This window comes from Callospermophilus lateralis, chromosome 7, assembly GCF_048772815.1.
Source record: "Callospermophilus lateralis isolate mCalLat2 chromosome 7, mCalLat2.hap1, whole genome shotgun sequence".
NCBI classification, from domain to species: Eukaryota; Metazoa; Chordata; class Mammalia; order Rodentia; family Sciuridae; genus Callospermophilus; species Callospermophilus lateralis.
Genome location: NC_135311.1, coordinates 104,056,393 through 104,069,862, shown reverse-complemented (window position 1 = coordinate 104,069,862; position 13,470 = coordinate 104,056,393). Strand labels below are relative to the sequence as shown.

At 36.9% G+C, this 13,470-nt stretch overlaps 1 pseudogene; it reads left to right on the top strand.

Annotated features, from left to right (window-relative positions):
- Positions 1-1,131: 1,131 nt before the first annotated feature.
- On the top strand, positions 1,132-8,422 carry LOC143404611 (large ribosomal subunit protein uL1-like; annotated as a pseudogene).
- Positions 8,423-13,470: the final 5,048 nt, after the last annotated feature.

Below are 13,470 nucleotides of genomic sequence, written 5' to 3'. Positions count from 1 at the left end.
TCTATGTATCTTCTTAAATTTTGCAAAATATTTACCAAGAAATAAAAGAAATCAAAGATCCTTTCTATAGATAATTTTAAAAATGGTTGTGAAAATATGACTTTTTTCTTTTACAAAAATGAGCAATAAAACATTCATATCATGTATGTGCTTCATGGTATGACTGGCCACCAAGGTCAGGTTGTCTTGACTATGACTAAAACCAGGGAACCAGATTCCAGGCCGTGGATAAACTTTGCAATGATTCTTTTATCTGATTCAACATTACAGATTAGAATATCCTACCCCCATACTATCCACACACCAGCTACTCAAGCACACAGGACAGCAAGTAGAGCATAGAAATGTCTTTGTATTGCATAATTTCCTCCATAAAGCTCTGTGTTGTCTACCAGAGGTACTGGTTGTCTGCACCAGTGATCATCCACTCCTGACAATAATGAAAGATAAAAGAGGATTCCTACTTTACCACTTGTGTTATTTTGCCTTTTATCTCCCTTGTCTTCCTTTCCTCAGAGGTTTCAGGCATGATTTGGAATGGTAACAATAAAGCTGAGCAATGAAACACATTAGGCAGTTGGTTGTGAGAGTCATTTCCTTAACCTTATTGACTGGGCTTAATAAAATAGAACTAAACCCCAAGACATAGTATGTGAAGTTTCCCACAGATTTGATTTTGCTCTAAACCCCAGATTGGCATACAATCATGACTACTAATTTACTAAATTACATAATCACTTTTTTGTCACTGATAGTCTTGCTTGTGAATTAGAAAAACTTAGTTTGGCTTATTTAGACTCTAACATTTTCTTAAAAATATTTTTTAGTTGTCAATAGATTTTTTTTTACTTTATTTATTCACTTATATGTGGTGCTGAGGATCAAACCCAAGGCCTCACACATGCCAGGCAAGTGCTCTACCACTAAGCCACTGCTCCAGCCCCTTATATTTGAATATATTGATCTTTAAGCGCATTAGGAGCTATTTTGGAGATAAAATGGTGAGAGAAAGGAGTGGCATTGAGAACCTCATCTGTAGACACCCCTTTATCCACACTGACTCCTGCTTTTCTCATGAATTCTAGTCAGAACACATGAATTTTTCCTTCTCTGGATAGGCTGTGTCAGTTCATGACTTTTAGAAAGTAGATACCAAGACAGAGATAAATTGCAACATTTATTGGGGATAACATCTGTGGAAGAGAAGGAGCAGGAGTAGTCAGTAACTGAGCATCACACTTTTTACAATATTCTCTCCAGAATAAAAATCAGATAATATCTGGATATGAATATACTCATCATGAACTCTAGCAGTTAAAAAGAAAAGACACATTCATAATTTTAAGTACTCCTTTTCCAAGGTAGGGGGTAGAAGTCTGGGACCTAGAATAATCCAAGATGGAATTAATCATGCAAGGATTTTATTAAGGAAAAACACCAATTTAAGAGAAATTAGGTCCAGAGCTGGAACAGGTTGAAGGAACTGTCAGACTGTTATACAAGTCTGATCCTGAATGTAGGAGTGAAGAAGAAGGTTGAGAAGAAATATTGTAGTCTGCTTTGCAGTCTGAGGAAGGTTTTCCAAAGTCATTGAGGCTTCTTCAACTTAAGTCAACCATCAGAGGAGTTCCATATCTCCCAGGAATAGGTTTACCTTAGTATTTCTGCCATACAATGGTTCATACTTAAATTTGTATTTATGTATGGCCTAAATACAAATGGATTTCAGTATCTCTGGAACCTTGGAAATTACCCTCCCTGTAACTGGAGATTTGCCAATTGCATTCTTATGGTCAACCCAGGGAGATAATACAAAATATTGCATAAAAATATTTCATGGGCTGGGGTTGTGGCTCAGTGGTACAGTACTTGCCTAGCATGTGTGAGGCACTGAATTCAATCCTAAGCACCACATAAAAATAAATAAATAAAATAAAGGTATTGTGTCCATCTACAAAATAAAAAAATATACAAAATATTTCATAATATATACATACATGGGCAGGTATCTGCTTTACTCTTTTATCATCAAAGTAAAACTAAATAACTTTATACCTATAATTCTATTTGATTCGAATAACAAGCCTGAGGTAAGTACTACTGTTATCTGTATTTTTATCAACAAGGAAAATAATTTGAATAGAGTTAAAATTATTGAACTCTTACTATGAGCTAGGCCTTTTTATCAATGATTTGTACATTTAACCCATTTGTACATTTAATCCAATATCACACAGCTCCAAAGTATCATGGCTAGAATTTAAATAGATTTGCCTAACTCTAAAACTGATGTGAGAGGACTGGGGTTTTAGCTCAGAGGTAGAGCACTTTCCTAGCACTGGGTTCCATCCTCAGCACCACATAAAAATAAATTAATTAAATAAAGGTATTGTGTCTTTTCACAATTTAAAAAAATTTTTTTTAAAAAAGAAGCTGGTGTGACAGGTACCTGAGTTGGTGAACAAACAGTCCAATGCTCAAGGAGTATACAGTACTGATCCCAATATCATACTCCTCCCCTGTCCCCTGGTCTGGATAACTAACATTTGTGGATGACTTCTTTGTTCTGGTCACTATGCTAAGTAACACTGTCTCACTCAGTCCTCAACATCTTCCCTTTTGGTTTGGTTTTACTAGCCCTGTTTTACATATGAAAAAACAGATTTGGAAAATTTTTAATATATAGTAACATTTATTGAACTCTTACTATGAGCTAGGCCTTTTTATCAATGATTTGTACATTTAACCCATTTAATCCTCACAATAACCTTGTGAAGTAGGTGCTTTTATTATTACTATTTTAATAGATGAGGACACTAGAGCACATTTGGAAATACAACCAAGTAAGTGGTAGATTGAAAGCTTGGTACTCTTGTTTCACGGCTTACTTGCTTAGCCACTGTGACAAACTGTTCAATGTCAGGACAGCTGGATTTAAATCCCAGGTTTGTTTGACTCTAAATTATTCTTTGTACAGGCCATACTTTGCTCTTGTGCTAAATTGTTCCTGATTCATCATTCATTTCAAAAACACTCACTGAGTACCTATGGTATACTCCTGTGCTATGTACCAGGGAAATAGAGATTATTCAAACAATCAAGTATTGGGCAAACTATAAAAAGCAAGAAAGAGGGGCTGGGGATGTGACTCAAGCGGTAGCGCGCTCGCCTGGCATGCATGCGGCCCGGGGTTTGATCCTCAGCACCACATTAAAAAAAAAAAAAAAAAAAAACACAAAGATAATGTGTCCGCCGATAACTAAAAAATAAAATATTAAAATTCTCTCTCTCTCTTTAAAAAAAAGTGAGAAAGAAAGGTCTCTGTATACTGATGCAGCATAATTTCTGAGATCTAAGTAGAAAAGCAAGGTGCAAATGTATTTTTTATTGGAAAAAAGCAATTACTAAAAAACTGGTCTGAACTCTCAAAAAATGTTAATGTGATGAATGGCAAATAAAAGGGGCTGAGGAGGGAGTATGAAGTGTTAAGTTGTAAAATTTAAAGGATCTCAGATGTTATTTCATTTATACACACACACACACACACACACACACACACACACACACACAAATGCTAGACTTCTGTTCCTGGATCAGGGATAAGACTGTTTTTACTGACACAGTAGTCTTAGCACCAGTTTTCCATGCTGCATTTTCCAGTAGGGTGATATAACAAGGACTTGCACATACAGTATTATTTGTACAAAATGAGAGAAACTCCAAAATTATGAATTTCAGAACTTATCTAGGATGGCTTCACAGTTGCCCATCCTTCCCTCAAACAACCCTAATTAGAAGTGACTATTTCCCCAGATCTTACTTTTAAAATTGATGGTATAGAGAAAAGGATTAAACATTTATCAAGTTTTAAGAAAGAACTCTAGTTCATTCCCAGTTGGAGGTAAGGTTCTTTTCAGAAAAATGCCAGCTAATAAGTGCAGAAGAAATGACAGAATTAGAAAAATCATCACATTTCAACCACCAGTGAAATCACTGATTCACATAAGCCTTTCAATAGATGTTAAAAGGTGACAGATCGTATGTAGTATCTAAGTACAGCTTTGTAGTTAACTTGTATGTTGCAAGTGTGTGTATGAGTGGAAAGAGAGTATTTGGCATCATTTTAACCAAATTATCACACTTAGCATCTTTAAGACTGGGCCAACTTGACATTACGCGCCTCCCTATGTAATGGAATATGAAGTTCCCAATATTTCCTATGAAACAGTTTTGCCCAAAGTGTCTATCTTAAATTTAGTCAATTTAGGTTTAACTTCTTAATTTAATTTAACTTCTACTTAATGAAAATCCAAACAGTCCAGAATGTGGAACATTTTTTAAGATAATAGGTCTCATCAGTCCAAAAAGTTTTATTGTAATTTTTTAAAAGTGAGACAACTGTTTCAGATTAAAAGGATCTAAGAAACATAGTAATCCAATGCAGTGACTGAAGACTGATAGAAAATCAAACAAAACTAACTACAAAAGACAATTGAAGCAATTGGTAACATGATATTAAAGAATTGTTAATTAATTAGGTATAATAATGGTATTTTCCTAATTATTAGGTTTATGCTGAAATATTTAATGGTAAAGTGTCATGGTATCTGCAACTTTCATATAGTAAAGAGAATAACAAAGCAAATATATTAAAATATTAATTACTAAACATAGGAAGTTAAGTATGTGGACATTTATTTAAATTTTTCATATGTACAAATTTTTTCACAATCAAGAGTTTTGGGGGAAATCGAGATCTGTATTCCCAAGGGGAATAAGAACTGAAGGAGGGGTGTAAGGAAGTGAGGTTTATGTGGAAGACTGGGAAGTTACCTGATAACAATTACAATACAAGCCTAGCATGGTGACACACACCTATAATCCCAGTGGCACAGGAGTCTGAGGCAGAAGGATGGCAAATTTAAAGCCAGCCTCAACAATTCAGCAAGGCCCTGAGCAACTCAGCAAGACTTAGTCTTGGGGATGTTTCAGGTTCTCTGGGAAACCCTCTGAGTCAGAGGTAAGCGGGAAGAGGCCTTATTGAGGCATGCACTTACTATCAACACCTGAGAAGAAGTGAGCGACCCATGACTGGGGGCAGAGGAAGAAGTTGGACTGCGATGCAACTGTAACAAAATCTGCTGATCCTATCAGAGCTCAGGAGCAAAATAACCCTCTAGAATCATCCGAAATTGAGACAAAGGGGTGACCTTTATGTCTCCCACTGACCCCACCACCAGCCAGTCATTGGATTCAGACTGCACTTATGAAGGAGGCATAATTTTTGAGATCTAAGTAGAAAAGCAAGGTGCAAATGTATTTTTAATTGGAAAAAAAGGAATTACTAAAAATCTGCCCTTGGATGGGCAACTCCTGTAATGGGCAGTTCTCAGAGAGGAACTCAGAAGCTGGAGATATGCCTGCCTTGATCTAGAATGGGGGATCTGGGTGGTATATAACAGTATCTATTTCATTTCCAGACTATATTACTGTGTACTCAAAGCCACACTGTACATGAGTTTTTTCATATGGTCTTGCTGTGATATCCCCATCAGACACTTTTCAATTCTACATGTATCATAAATTCCTATTATTTATGCAAATCTAAGTGAGTTTCCTAACAGCCCTGAAAAACTTAATTGAAACAATACATGAACAGGGCATAGTGTTATATGCCAGTTACTTGGGAGGTGAAGGCAGGAGGATAACAAGTTCAAGGCTAGCCTCAGCAACTTAGAGAGACCCTGTTTCAAAATTAAAAAAAAAAAAAAAAGTACTTCAGTGGTAGAGAGCCCCTGGTTTCAATCCCTAGTACCACAAAACAAATCAACTAACAAGTAAAACTCAACTACTAATTGAAATACAAATTTCTACTATTTGAAGTCTAGCTTCACTCTCTGTTTCTGAATCCTATAGTTCAGTACAATAATCAGAATCTGAAATTTTACTACAGAGATTTCAGTAATGGCAACTCAAGATTCTATATTTGTAATACTCCATTCTAATCTATGACTCCAGGTTCTATTTTTGATTTCCAAGTTCTGTCAAGTCTGAGATTCTAAAACTGAACTTCAGGTGCCAAAATTAGAAGGCAGATTTCCTTTACATTTAATAAAGTTTTTTTTTTTTTTTTTTTAGTTGTAGATGGACACAATACCTTTATTTTATTTTTTGAAATACTTTTTTAAGTTGTGGATAGACCTTTATTTATTTATTTGTATGTGGTGCTGAGAATCAAACCCAGTGCCTCACACATGCCAGGCAAGTGCGCTACCATTGAGCCCCAGCCCCAGCCCCAGCCCAACAATACCTTTATTTTATTTATTTTTCTATGTGGTGCTGTGAATTGAACACAGTGCTTCATACATGGTGGGTCAACTACTGAGCCACAACCCTAGCCCACACTTTTCATTTTTAACTCCAGATTTGACTCTTAGTTTTCTAACTTCTAGCTAGAAGATGCTGAAAAGGGTTTCTTGAGAATTTGCCAAGTTACATAATATTTTATACACTCATAAATTGAGTTCTCAACTTTTTGGAATAACCAATCTCTTGATGATGGAATAGCTTAGCAATGGCTACTGCAATAGGGAACCAGACTGGCCCCTGGCAAAACTGCTGTTAAGGAAACTTCCTAGTTTCCCTTTCCTTTCCCTCACCCACCTTCTCATCTCCATGGCTTTTCTTCATATCCCAAGGCTCATATGCCTTCTCATGGTGGCCATCAAACCTACTTAATTCAAATGACATTCAAGAATATATTTGGAACTTCTTACATTAAAGTACAAATGAATTAAAATATTTCATACAGTCTCCTCACCCTGTATAAATATTTAAAATTTAAAGGCATAGCCAAAGAGTGGAAGTTCTTGAAGTAACATTTTACACATTTTCAAGGAGTGGAAGAGTTAATTTGAAAGGAAAATCACAAGACTTCCCTGTTGAACTTTTGAAATCATGTCACCCAATTGATTCTAGGATTTGGAAAATCTTTTTTCTTCAAATGGGTATAGGAAATCATGCAGATAGGGCAAGTGTGGTGGCTCAGTGACAAAGCACTTGCCTCTCACCTGTGAGGTACTGGGTTTGATCTTCAGCACCACCTAAAAATAAACAAACAAAACAAAGATATTGTGTCCACCTATAACTAAGAAGTTAAAAAGAAAGAAATCATGTGCATAATATGTGTAGAAGAGATTTGCGAACATTATGTAAATATTAGTTATTGTAATTATCACTCTCCCTTTTCTCTGTCTGCTATGACCGTGACTACTGTGCCACCTTTCGGACATTGTTTAAATTACATTGTTATTTGTCTTGAGTATCACCCAACCATATTAGATTTTTCTTGGCATAACTGAAGATCCCTTGGGGAAAAAAGTTTCCTTGGTTGATTTCACTGAATTTATAATAAATTATTTAATATTAATGAGTTAAAATTATCTAGTTAACATTTTCCAATGGAAAGGAGCAGTGAAACAAGGATGGAGAAGTCTTAATTCCTACACTTGAAATGCGTGTAGAATTCAGTGTAGAAATGTAATTCCTACACTTGAAATGCCAGTGCGTTGGGAACTTCATAGCGTAGATGATCTTCCACCTGGTTCTTGAAAAAGCATAAATTTTAGAGGAAAAATAAATGCTTTGGGCAGAGAAAACAGTATGGGAAAAGGCGCAGAGCTGTAAAAGTGCCTTTAAGAATGGCAAATTGGTTTTTTCTGTTACTGCGGCGCAGCGCGTGAGCCCTAAGCAGCAAAGTCAGTCGGGACACCCTGTAAGAGGCTGCGGAAAGTCCTGCAAGGGAACCAGCGCAAGCGCCGCAAGTTTCTGGAAACGCTGCAGCTGCAGGTCAGCTTGGAGAACTATGCTCCCCAGGACAAGCGCTTCTCAGGCACCGACTGGCTTAAGTCCACTCCCCGCCCTAGATTCTCAGTGTGGGGCCCGGGGAACCAGAAGCACTGGCCAAGGCTGTGGATATCCCCCACATGCACATGGAGGCGCTGAAGAAACTCAATAAGAATAAGAAGTTGGTCAAGAAGCTGGTCAAGAAGTATGATGCCTTTTTGGCCTCAGAGTCTTTGATCAAGCAGATTCCACGAATCCTGGGCCCATGCCTAAATAAGGATGACAAATTCCCTTTCCTGATGACACACAATGAAAACAAGGTGGCCAAAGTTGATGAGGTGAAATCCACAGTCAAGTTTCAAATGAAGAAGGTGCTGTGTCTGGCTGTTGCTGTTGGTCATGTGAAAATGACAGATGATGAGCTTGTCTACAACATCCACCTGGCTGTCAACTTCTTGGTGTCATTATTGCTCAAGAAGAATTGGCAGAATGTCCGGGCATTATACATCAAGAGCACCATGGGCAAGTCCCAGCGCCTGTATTAAGGCACATCCTAATAAATCCTAGTGCTACCAAAAAAAAAAAAAAAAAAAAAAAGGTAAATTGCTCTGTGTAATCAGAGCTCTGGGTCTAAGGAAAGGGGAGGTGATGATAGTGATCAATAGTCAATTTCCATAGTTCCTTATTGTGTACAAAGCCCCTTTTAAACATGTCCTCAAGGGAAGTTTTATAACACAGTGGTTGATACCATGGGTGGTGATGACATTTGGACTTTGGTTTAAATCTATGTTTTGTTTTGTTTTGTTTGTTTGTTTGTTGCTTTGTTTGTGGTGCTGGAGATTGAACCCAGTGGTGCTCTACTACTGAGCTAGATTTCAATCCCTTTCTATTTTAAGACAGGGTCTTGTTAAGTTGCCCAGGCTGGCCTTGAACTTGGGATCCTTCTGCCTCAGTCCTCTGAGTTGCTGGGACTCTAGATGTGTTCCACAACACCCAATTTAAATCTTATATTTGACAACTGTTATATTTAACAATTGCTCTCTAAGTTTTCTTGTGTTAAAATAAAAGCACCTACTTCCCTTGTTAGAAGCTAACACTTGGGGCTGGAGATGTGGCTCAAGCGGTAGCGCGCTCGCCTGGCATGCGTGCGGCCTGGGTTCGATCCTCAGCACCACATTCAAACAAAGATGTTGTGTCCACCAAATATTAAAAAATAAATAAATAAAGTCAATTGTTTAAAAAAAAAGCTAACACTTAATAACATAATTAATAGTTACATATGCTACTATTTTATCTGTGAGGTAGAAATTACTATCCCAGTATTACAGAGGAGGAAACAGGTTGGGACCAGAGAGTTAAGAACACTGAATGGAAAGTATAAAGTTTGGGCTTATTCTTTGTAGCCTTACTCTTTGTAGGCTACACTGGTGATTTGTTCTTTACTTGGGAAGATAGATACTCTTGTGTTTCTGCAAAGAAACAGAAATGAAATTAGTCCCTCTTCTACTCAAAAACATTTTTCTCACGTGGAGTTTGTTTGATAATGTGAAAGGGCCTTTGGGCGCATCAGAGAGATGGCATAGTTCACTTCTGTGGGAACTGTGAACTGGGAGTCAGAAGACCAGGTGCTAGCCCCAATTCTGTCTCTCTCATTCTATGTGATCCTGGAAAGCCCTGCCCCTTCTCTGGATTTTAGATTTTGTTTTTCTCATCTGTGAAGTGGGACATTTACATCCAGCCTTCTAGAAGGAAGTCATATACAGTCTTTTAGCTGACATGATTTCTAAGCACAGAAGTTCCCTTTCTAGACTGATATTTCATGTGGAGAAGACTGAGGCTTTTCAAACAGGACTTTATCATGCAGATTACCACGACACCTATGCTAGGGTTGTAAGTATAGGTTTCTCTACCTGACAGATCACTGTTTATAAAGGGAAGTGTGATATAGAAACTGAACCTCTCCCAGTCTCAGCTTCTTTATCTGTAAAATCCCCACATCACTGGGTTATTGTGAGCTTAAATAAGAAATTATATCTTACAATATCTAGGATAGTATTTGGCACACATTTCAAATTCATTCACTTATAGCTGTCCCTCTCCACTGTCATTGTCTTAGGCCTGGCCTGGTCTACAATTTTGCTTGGGATTCTAAAAGAGCCTCTAGTTTCCAGTTCAAATTTCTACAGTTCCATTCCTCTGAGTGGCCAGAGTGATATTTTAAAAAATTGAATCATATTCCTTCCCTGATTGAAAACCCTCCAAAATTTCCCACTGTCTTGGATATAAAAACCCAAATCCTTACCATGGGCGATCAGTCCTTCACTGACTTTTGCCTGTCTTTCTCTGGGCTTATCTCTTGTCACTCAATCTTTGCTCAGGCCATTACAGTTACACTGGCTGACTGTTTCTTGGGTTATTTTCCCACACCAGGCCATTGTACACACCTCTTCTACCTAATTACAACTTGCTTCTAGGTCTCAATTTACATATCACTTCCTCAAAAAGATTTTCCTGGCTCTTTCTAAGTCATTGTCTCTCAAGATCTCCCTGCCCCCATTATTCTAATAATCTCATATTCCAGGGCTTACACAATTTATAATTTATATACTTATAAATTTATATATCCTTTATATACTTTCCCCAAAATAAGTACTTTAAATCTGTCTTTACATCTCTCTATCCCTACTACTGAGCAAATCTGAAGATGTAGTTCTTAGGGAATGTTTATTAAATGAATGAAAGGTGGATAATTCATTAGTTCTTTTTTCTTTTTCCTTCCTGTTTATATTTTTACAAAACATACTAAATGAATTATTTCATAACTAACCCCCAATTTTTTTTCATGTGTCAGGTTCCATTCATTTATCTTAAAGGTATGATTTTTGTAAACTTGAGATCTGCATTCCAATCCTTGATCTGACATTTCTGCTGTGGGATCCAGGACTGAACTTTGGCTTTTTATTCATTAAATGAAGAGTTTAGCATGAACATCAAAAAGATCGTTATGAAGAGTAAATGAGAGGGGGCATGGGGGTAGGAAAGATGGTGGAATGAGACAGATATCATTATCCTGGGTACATGTATGATTGCACAAATGGTATGACTCTACATTGTGTACAACCAGAGAAATGAAAAATTTAGTTCCATTTGTGTACAATGAATCACAGTGCTTTCTCCTGTCATGTATAACTAATTGGAACAAATAAAAAATACAAATCAAGTTGTAAAAAAAAAATTAAAAATCACTTAAAAAAGTAAATGAGAGGAGCTGGGATTGTGGCTCAGTGGTAAAGTGCTTGCCTAACACACGTGAGGCTCTGGGTTTGATCTTCAGCACCACATTAAAAAATAAATAAAGGTTATTGCATACACCTACAACTAAAACAAATATTAAAAAAATGAGAATGTATATGAAGCACTTATAGTGAGACATGTTAAGTTTTATAAATGGTAGGGATTTATTTTCATTTTTATTTTTTTTAGTTGTCAATGGACTTTTGTTTTATTTATTTATTTATATGTGGTGCTGAGGATGGAACCCAATGCATCACACATGTTAGGCAAGTGCTCTACCACTGAGCTACAACCCCAGTCCAATGGTACTGATTTTGTTACTAATAAGTGTAATAATAATTTTCTGAATATTCCTAGGTCTGCGGTAGAGTATTTTTGGCTATAGAAGACAACCAAATTTCATGACAGCATACCATGGGTCCAGTCCTGAAACTGGCTCTGAATTTGGGTACCCTGTGTCTTTGAGCTTCATTTTCCTCATCTATAAAATAGGTTTATTAACCCATTCCTATTTATCATACAAGGCCATTACAGGGTTCATACAGGATGGTATCTGTACAAAGCCTTTTTTTTTTTTTTTTTTGGTACTGAGGATTGAACTCAGGGGCACTTGTCCACTGAGCCACATCCCCAGCTCTATTTGTATTTTATTTAGAGACAGGGTCTCACTGAGTTGCTTAGTGCCTAGTCATTGCTGAGGCTGGCTTTAAACTCATGATCCTCTTGCCTCAGCCTCCAGAGCCGCTGGGATTATAGGTGTGAGACTCTGTGTCCAGCTGTACAAAGCCCTTTTAAAAGTAAAGGGCTGGGACTGGAGCTATAACTCAGTGGTAAAGCGCTTGTCTAGCATGTGTGAGGTACTGAGTTCAATCCTCAGCACCACATAAAGAAAAGGTATAAAAAAAATACAACATTATTAAAAAATATATTTTAAAAAAGATTTTAAAAAATGTAAAGGGCTGTATGTAGAAGTAAAGATCTATTTTATTAACCCCTGGCTCACCTCCCAAGGAGGCTGGGTAAATAAGATGAGGTTGAAATAATGATTGAAACAATAGGGAGAGCTTTGGGCTGGAAGCCAAGTTCAAACCTGACTCTCATAGGACCCGGCTTCTGTTTAATCCTCAATTAAAGAGAAAAGCCTGGATACCTCTTCAATGCTTTAGGGAGAAGTGTAAAGAGAGGAGAGAAAAGTCCAAAAGTAATACATGGCTATCTACCTCCCCTACTGCTGCCTGCCCTCAGAGGGAAAAGGACCTATGTCCTAATTTTCTTGGTTCTTTCTTCCCTCAGGGCAGGTACAAAGCCTTGTTATATTCCTGAAGAAAAGGCCTTTTCTTAGCTAAATGATGATGACTGTTTCACCCATCTTCACTGTGGGTCCTTACCCTAGCATGTCAACAAATTTTCCTGGATATCCAGGGAGGAGGTGTTAAAATGCAAAAAGCAGCACAATTCAAAAGTCAATCATTAATCCATTCACTTGCTTGTGACCTTGGGCAGGTCCTGGGCTTCAAGGCCAAAATATGTAAGATGGTGAGAAATGCTGGACTCTAGGCTCTTTGCTCTTCCTTTCAGTCAGTGGTATACTGGCAAATGTTTAATTACTAGCTTTCCTAGTGTTGTTCTGACATTAATATTGGTTAATGTTTTGGAGTAAGATGAGAGTGAAACAATGAAGACATCTATTGGAACTTTACTCATCAGTCTATAATTTAAGTGACTTCTATGTTGAGTCAAATAATAGTTTTCAAATATTGAACATTACTAAATAATTTTGTGTTTTTCACAATGTAACAACTGAAGGCACAAATTTTAATTTTAATTAAAATTTTAATTTTAATCTGCATTGTTAATATTTGTTCTAACACTTTCTCAGGTAACAAATAAGCCCTGGCTTATAGCATTTGATAATTTTGTTGGGATAAATATTCCTAGCATGACTAATTTCATAAAAGTTATAAATTTTGATAAGGTCCAATTTATCAAAATTTTTTCCTTAGTTGTTTGAACTTTGGTGTCATAACTTCTTAGCTCTATTGCATAATCTAAGGTAAAGATTTACATTCACATTTTCTTTGAAGAATTGTGTAGTTTTAGCTTTTGTATACAGGTCTTTGATCCACTTTTGAGTTAATTTTTGTATAAGGCATGACATACAAGTTCAATTTCATTCTTTTTTTTTAATTTAAAAAAAATTTTAAGTTGTAGGCGGACAAATACCTTTTTTTGGTGATTTATTTTTATGTGGTGCTGAGGATCAAACCCAGTGCCTCACACGTGCGAGGTAGGCACTCTACTGCTGAGCCACAATCCCAGCCCCTCAACTTC